An 8,628-nucleotide genomic window follows, 5' to 3' on the forward strand; every position below is an offset into this window, starting at 1 on the left:
CCTGCCTCTGCCTCCCGAGTGCTGGGATTAAAGGCGTGCACCACCATCGCCCCGCACTTGTAGGAATTTTTAAGTTCGTGTGAAAATTGGGATTATAGCAGGCAGTGCATTTTTTTTTAATTTTTAGTTATTTACTTTTTAAAAAAGAAAACCGTCCTTTTTCATTATACATACCAATCCAAGTTCCCATTCCCTCCTCTCCTCCCATTCCCTCCATCTTCCCCCCACCGTCACCCCCATCCGCTCCTCAGAGAGGGTAAGGCACATTGCTTTGTGGAAGGTTCAAGGCCCTCCCTACTATATCTAGGCTGAGCAAGGTATCCATCCAAAGGTTCCCAAAAAACCAGTACATGCAGTAGGGATAAATCCTGGTGCCACTGCCAGTGGCCCCTCAGTCTGCCCCAGCCGTGCAAGTGTCAACCACATTCAGAGAAACTAGTTTGGTCCTATGTTTGTACCTTCCCAGTCCGGCTGGAGTTGGTGAGCTCCCATTAGCTCATAGACTGTCAGTGGGTGTCCCCATCAGGCAGTACAGTGTTTAAGTGGAAGTCATTCCTAATTTCACCTTAGAATACCCCGATGTTTAAGGGCTTGGTCTTCCCAGTTCTGCCATTTGCCAGCTCTGTGGCCCTGAGAAAGTTAGCCTTCATCAGCCTCACTTACCTCACAGATGGGAGTGAGAAGTCGGTATGTATCAGTGTGTTGTTTGGATTATGTGGAAACCCTTGATGTGGCGACCTGTTGTGAGCTTGTGAAACTGTGAGCTGCGGTTATTGCTGGCTGGAACATCTGTGGAGTTTGAAAGCTGTAGGGAATAGCTTTGAACAGCTTAGTCGCATCATTTAAATGTCACTTGAAAAAGCAGTGCTATCCCTTTTGCTTAGCTGACACTCTCAACTTCCATTGGCTTTTTTGAAGCAGGTGCCTTCAGGAATAAAACTTCTTTTTTGTTTATTCTTGTTTTTCAAGACAGGGTTTCTCTGTAGCTTTGGAGCTTGTCCTGACCTTGAACTCACAGAGATCCACCCGCTTCTGCCTCCAGATTTGTGAGATTAAAGGCATGAACCCATTTTCAAAGACTGCAGATTAGTTGGTGGGTGGACTTGTTGAAGTACCTACCAGTTAAACACTCAGAAAATGTTCTGGATACTCGGAAAGTGTTTTAAGTCTTACGAGTTTATGTTTTACTGCATTTACGTATGCTTTGAAAGTACTCTAAATTACTTGGTTTCTAGAGGTGTAGAAGGCAACAAGTAGGTGTTATAAATCCATCTGGTGGATCTAATTACAAATAAAAATTTTAGGATTTGGGCTGGGCATGGAGATGCACACCTGTAATCCTAGCTCTTGGGAGGGTGCAGCAGGGTGTTGGGAGTTGTCTGTCAGTCTGTCTGGGCTGCATAGTGAGACTGTCAACCAAGAGAGGGTAAAGTATGCTTTTTAGGGCAGCCTTGAAACTGCCGAGCTGCAACAGTGTCAGGGTACCTTAAGAAAGTTAAAGGAATGTGGTCGCTGCAGGCGGAGACAGACAAACCGGCAGTGGGCCTAAGAAAGTCACGACACTTGCTTTGGATTTCTGTCTTCACGGCCACTGTTTTATCTGTGAACTAATTCATGCTCTTCACAAGAGACTGGATTAAAAGTTTATAATTTGCTATGAAGATAGACTTTTCAGTGACAAAGTACTCATGTCTTCAATCAAAAGAACTTTTTTTTTTATCAGGTTTCCAGGCAGATCATATTGGGGATTATGAGTGACCCCAAATGAGTCATAAAAAGGGACAGTCAGGTTGTTAAGGGCCTTTACTTGCTGAGCCATCATGCTGGCCCTTAGTTCAAATCTTGATACCCCTTTAATGATATCTTAATTTTTTCTCATTCATTTAAAGTTAAGATATTGTCTCCCTACATTAGATGTTGTCAGTGAATTCAGGGTCCATCAAGGTGTTGCTTCTTGTGTTCAGGTTTCTTTTCTGTTTGTTCCACACTTTGTCCAAGGTATGTGGCCAGTTAGTTCTTCCCTCACTAGGGGAAGAACTAGTTTGTCTTCCTTTTGTCTATGGCTGTTCCTCTTTGCCTCCTTTCATGTACAGTGTTGCCAAATGTGACTAAATAGGGCTATGGTTTTAATCCCTAGTTTAATTTGAATCTGTATACTTCAGATATGCTCTGTTCTGATTCATTTAGTAAAAATCATGGGTTACCTATCTTTTTGTTTGTTTATTTATTTATTGAGAATTGGTTGCTCTGTGTAGTTTTGACTATCCTGGGACTAATATAGACCAGGATGGCCTTGAACTCAGAAAGATCCACTTGCCTCTGCCTCCCCTCCACACCCACTATGGATTACCTTTTAGTGACGTTCAGTTCTGTCATTTGCTGCTTCTGTTGGTGAGCAAAGTAGACACTCCAGTCCCGCTACCATGATTAATTTCATACTGATTATGCTTGCTTCTGGCATATTACTAGTGGCTACAACCACTTAATATTATCCTTAGGAATATAAACTCCTGATTATATTGAAGGATAGTTCATGAGAATGACTTGACTTATTTCAAATAGATTTTTTTTTTTTTTTTTTTTTTTTTTTTTGGTTTTTTGAGACAGGGTTTCTCTCTTGCTTTGGAGCCTGTCCTGGAACTAGCTCTTGTTTACCAGGCTGACCTCGAACTCACAGAGATCTGCCTGCCGCTGCCTCCTGAGTGCTGGGATTAAAGGTGTGCGCCTCAACCACCCGGCTTTCAAATATATTTGTCCAAGCATAAATTGTTAGAAGGCAAGTTGACCATGTCCGTTCAGCAAAGTGGTGAAGGCGGGTTTTGCTCTAGGCTTTTGACCAGGACTACAGAATCAGGCATTCCATTTGTGCCCATGGAGCAGGTCCATGGTTGTCTGTAGGTTGGTGCAGCATGTGGATGCAGCTGGATAAGATCTTTGTTGTCTTTTCTTCTGCCAGCAGCTTGTCCACTTCATATTTTAAAACTAGGCCTCTGAGGCGAACCTGGGACTTGCTGATAAAGTTATGCTGACTGACTGGCCCGAGTTACAGGAATCCAGCACGCTTTTCCTCCCTAGGCCTAGGATGTCAGACGCCAACCCCAAGCTTGGCTTTTTAGGTGAGCCCTGAGGAGTTCAGGCCCTTTAGAGCTTTGTATGGCAAAGCACTTTACCAAATAAGCTATCTTCCCTGGCTCCTATTCCAAGTGTAGTATACACATGCCCCTTAACAATGGCCTTACCTCCCCATACACCTACAGTAAATTGAGAATATTGTAAGTAGGATTGTGTTTTAGCTGAGAGTGGTGGCTTTCCAGATGACACATCTGTAACCCCAGCATTTGGGGTAGGGGTAGAAGGATCAGGAGTTCAAAGTCATTTTCAGTTACATAGCAGTTTGCGACCAGATGAGATTCCACTGCTCGTTTGCTTCCTGGCTGCCCAGACCTGAATAATCACACAGAAACTATATTAATTACAGCACTGCATAGTGAATAGCTTAGGCATATTTCTGGCTAACTCTTATATCTTAAATTAACCCATTTCTATTAATTCGTATCGCCACAGACTGTGGCCTACCCAGTAAGTTTCCTGCCTGTCCTTCTCCTTTGATAGCTACATGGCATCTCTTTGACTCTCCCTCCCCCCCCCCCCACTTTCTCTCATCGGATTTCCCGCCTGGCTTTGCTCTGCTAAGTCATTGGCCAAAACAGCTTTATTCACTAACCAACAGTAATAAAACATATTCACAGCATACAGAGGAGAATCCCACATCATGTATGCTTGAACATTTGGTTGTACCGTTGTGCTCTCTGTGACTAATTGTAGGACAAGAGAACTGTTGCTCTAGAATTCCCTGAAGTTGCGCTTATGATCTCTTTCCCAGTAATTAGTTGATTTAACTTTAAAAATGTAAACCATCAGTGAGCATTAGATTCAAGAGAATAATCATGAAACATGTTCTTTCAAAATGAAATATTATAGAGGTGATATTGGTGAGCTATAGTGAAGCATTATAACCAATCTCATATGTGTCAGGGGCAAAATTACTATCCCCACCATTGAAGTTACTAAAGTTTCATTCACATCAAAACTTAAGAGCAATGCTTTAAGTCTCATTTATTCTTCAGCCCAGCCAGTACTGAAATGGAACTCCTATCCCACTTGGGCTATAAAATGTGTTAAATTTAAGACTAATGTAGCTTTCTGCTTTTTGAATTTATATTTTGGCAACAGATACCTTCTTTGTTCAGAGTTAGAATAAATGGTCTCGGTTTAACCAAATAAGAAAACTGCCAAGTGCACAGATCTGGCAGTAAAAGAAGCCAGAATTAAATGAAAATCTAGATACTGACTTTACAGAATATGTTAAGGGAGATTTTTGTGACATCACAGTTTCCGGGAGAATCAAACTCTTCCACAGTAATAGCTGGTCTTTGACAGAGATTGATGTGAGAAGTTTAGGCCATGGGCCTTACCTCCCAGAAGCTACAAAGCTGGAGGAAAGCCAGCTAGGCATTGTTCAACTTGCCTGAGACCTTCAACCCACCAGCCCCTTGCATCTTGGCCTATGCTGCTTTGCTTTGCTTTGAACTTCTAAGGAACTCTTTTTTTTTTATCAATTAAATTTATTAATTTATCTTACATCCCAGCCACATTTCCCCTTCCTCCTCTTCTCTCCTCTGTTTCTGTTTAGAAAGAGGCAGGTCTCCCATGGGCATCAACAAAGCATGGCATAACAAGTTGAAGTAAGACTCAGCACCTCCCCTTGAATTAAGGCTGATTGAAGGAATCCAGTATGAGGAATAGGGTCCCAAGAGCCAGCCAAAGTTTTAGGGACAACCTCTGCTCCCATTGTTAGGGTATCCACAGGTAGACCAAGCTACACCACTGTCACATGTATGCAGAGCATGTAGGTTGGTCTCCTGCAGGCTTCCAGGTTGTTGGTTCAGACTCTGAGTTTCTGTGAGCCAGGTTAGTTGTTTTGGTGGGTTTTCTTGTGATGTCCTTGACATCTCTGGCTCCTGCAATTCTTCCCTCTCTTCAGCAGAATTACCTGAGCTCGGACTAATGTTTGGCTGTGGGGTCTCTGCATCCATTTCCATCAGTTACTGGATGAAGACTGGCAATTGGGATAGTCACCAATCTGATCACAGGAGAGTGCTAGGTCAGGCTGTGCATCCATTATTGTTAGGGGTTATCCTTGTAGATTTGTAGGGGGTTTTCTTGCATCAGGTTTCCACCTGACCCCGAAATGCACCCCCCTTTCCAGTCTTCTCTTTCAGAATTCTCCTCTTCCATTCACCCCCAACCCACTTCCATCCCCTCCCACTCCTAGTCCACCAAGGAGATCTTTTTCTATTTCTCCTTCCCAGGGAGATCCATGCATTCCCCCCTTGGGCCCTCCATGTTACCTAGTCTTCTCTGGGTCTGTGGATTGTAGCATGTTTATCCTTTGCAGCCAATATCCACTTATTACCCATCCTGTTAATGCTTTAAATTTAAGCATTTCTGATTGTTATTGTAATAACTTACTTGGCTATTATAGATTAGTATTTATGGTCCCTCATATATATGTCTTAAACTTTTTTGCTTATTTGTTTTGGAGACAGGATCCTTTTATGGAGTTCTGGTGCTCTAGAACTGGCTATGTAGACCAGGCTGGTTTCAAACTTACAAAAATCCATCTACTTCTGCCTTCCAAGTGCTGGGATTAAAGGCATGTACCATTACTGCTCGGCTTGTTTTAAACTTTTTTATTGAAAAATATTTCTATTCAATTCATTTGATTATGTTTTTGTGTCCCACAATCCCCAGATCTTTGCCACCTATCTACCAACTCCACTTTTTCTTTCTCTGAAAGAAAACAAACAAAATCCAACAAAACCAGTAAACCAAAAAAAAAGGAGCGAGAGAAACTCCAACAAAACAAAAATGGAAACCAAAATAAACAACAAAAGACCAGTAAGACAGAAAAAGTCCAAATAAAGCAAAATGAAAACAAAAGCTACCAGAATACCATTGAGTTACCTTTTTGTTGGCCAGCCTTTCCTCAAAACTGGCCCTGCAGTAAAGTGCAGAGTGTGACCAAGGTGGGGAAAACCAATTCTTTTTCTTTGCCAGCGTGTGTCAAGTTCTTGGTTAGGGTAAAAGTCCATGTCCACTAACTGGTGCAGGCCTTGTGTGTGATGTGTCAGTCTCTGAGTTCATATGTGTAGCATCCTGTTGTGTGGAAGACCCTGTTCCTTGGAGCCATCCATCACTTCTGGCTCTAAAAATGTTTCTGCTTCCTCTTCTGTATAGATAGATTCCTGAACCTTGAGGGTTCCCTGTTCTCTTGAGAATACTATTTTTTTTTTTTTTTTTGAGAACACTACCTTAAGTTAAATCAGTTGCTGCCTTTAGACTTTGAATCAAAGTTAGGTTGCGTTTGTTTTGTTTTCCTTTTTAAAGCCAGGCATGTTGAACCATCCTCTTATGTTCCTTAGAGATTAGGCAGTAGCCTGGTTTGCTATTTCACAGTGTGCATTAGTGATCTAGGAACGTTCCTTGTAGGGTTGTCTGAGCGGACACGGCATCCTTTAGTATTTTGCTGGTAGGATTCCTTGCCTTGCTTTATGTCCGCTGTAAGAGGGCACTGCTCATTTGTCCGAGAAGACAGTTTATAGCAGACTGAGCATTGCACTCATTTCTAGGATCCTGTCAGCACTGGTTCTGGAGGCCTGGGGTTGCTCAGAGCCCTGAGGCTACTGGACTGCAGGATGCAGTCTGCTTTTAAGAAGGGATCTCTGTGCTTCTCTTTCCTCTTGCTTCCTACTGTAATGTTCTTCCAGGTTGAGCTGGGCTTCTTTATTGGGGTGGTATTTTTGCTTTTATAAATAAAATATTCACATTCACATGAAGAAAATATTCAAAAATAAAAAGATTTTTGGAGTTTGCATGACATTAAGTAAGGCAAGGAATTCTCATTGTTTTCACTTTTTAGAAACATTGAGAAGTCTTAGAAGAAAGAAAGCTCATGGCATTATAATCTTTTGCGGAGTTAAACCAACAAAATAATGACAAAAGGAAAGCCGGATCGTGTTCATTAAAAGATAGAACAGGATTGGAGAGATGGCTTCAGTACTAAAAGATAGAATAGGATTGGAGAGATGACTTCAGTACGAAAAGCACTTACTTCTTTTGTAGAGGACCCAAGTTTGGTTCCCAGAACCCATGTCAGGTGGCTCTCAACCACTTGTAAGTCCCACTGTAGGGTACCCAGTAACTTCTGGCTTTTACAGGCTGTTCATACTCAGGAGCAGATATCTACACATAGACACATATCGCTACACTAATTTAAATAATAACTAAAATAAATTAGGTTTTAAGGTATTAGAGTCAAGTAGGATGATATAGTCTAGTCACCTGGAGAATCTAAATGCAAAACATCCCAAACAGTGTACACACCCAGCTCAGATTAGTTGACTCTGAATTCAGAGAGTATGATTGGGTGCAAGAATATTTTAGGGCTCCCTAGATGCCTTTTTATATGTAAACAGGGGCATTTATTTATGCTGAAAACATCTGTTAGATCATTTGTTAAACGGAGAGCAAGTGATGTAAGGCTCTGGAGTATGTGGGCTCAATATCAAAATATATTTTGGGAATATGCTTTTGTTTTGGAGAACTAGTAAACCTTCCACACATGTGCTTTTGAAATAAGGACAGGGAACCTGACTTTACTAAACAGGACTAATTAAGTATATCAGCACTGTTTTGTGGGAAGAGCCACGGTGGGTGGTGGGAAAGAAAGTAAATAGTTGAGCATGGACAGGTGAGGATTTTTGTGGGTGTGTATTCCTAATTTGCAACTCATGAGACTGATGTGTAAAAGATTCAAAGCTGCGTTGCATTCTTGGAGTGACTGGCACATGTTTCAGCGACCAGGGCTTTAATTTGATCATCATCACCATTCTTTCACAGACAGTTGCTGCCTGATCTTGTATGTTGTGCTGTGTGCATGGACCCCTTAGTGTGTAGTCATAGTTACAAGGACACCATCTAGAGATGCTGACTGCATCATGATGGTCTAGCCTGTTAGAAGCATGTTTAGCACACCTTCACTTTCTGAGTTATTGCAGAGTAACTTAAAAGTACCAAGGTTTACATGAATATGCTCATTTCATGTCAGCTTAACTATTTCCTAGTAGAAGACAGAAAAATAGTACAACTGGCTTTGTAAAAAGATGGATGTAGGGATTGAATTAAGTCATTCATTGCTTATAAGACGTTGAGCAGAGGATTTAGTGTATCATGAGTGATTGGTAATTTTTTTTATGCATTCCTTAAACAAACTACATTTGGAGTATCTTTCATGTGCTAATGTCTGTTAGCTGTTGAAATGTAATACTGAGTAAAACAGCCCTTCATTTATGAGAGTCTTTAAGAGGGGATGCTGTAAGCAGGACGTTGAGACTTCCAGATCTCAAACACACAAGTTTTAAACACATGTATATAATAGATTTGTGGTTATGTAGAATTATAAAAAATAGGTTTCAGTTTGTTCCCTTGAGGAATTTTCTTTCTTTGTTCATTCAATTGTTCTTTTTTAATTCTTCCTTTCTTTTTCTCTTTCTTTCTTTCTTTTTT

At 41.3% G+C, this 8,628-nt stretch overlaps 1 protein-coding gene across 1 annotated transcript in view; it reads left to right on the plus strand.

Moving 5' to 3' along the window:
- Eif3h (eukaryotic translation initiation factor 3 subunit H) overlaps positions 1–8,628 on the plus strand; it is a 75,719-nt gene that overhangs the window by 1,159 nt on the left and 65,932 nt on the right. The window lies entirely within an intron of this gene.

The sequence above is a fragment of the Microtus ochrogaster genome, linkage group LG3 (genome assembly GCF_000317375.1).
Source record: "Microtus ochrogaster isolate Prairie Vole_2 linkage group LG3, MicOch1.0, whole genome shotgun sequence".
Classification (NCBI taxonomy): domain Eukaryota; kingdom Metazoa; phylum Chordata; class Mammalia; order Rodentia; family Cricetidae; genus Microtus; species Microtus ochrogaster.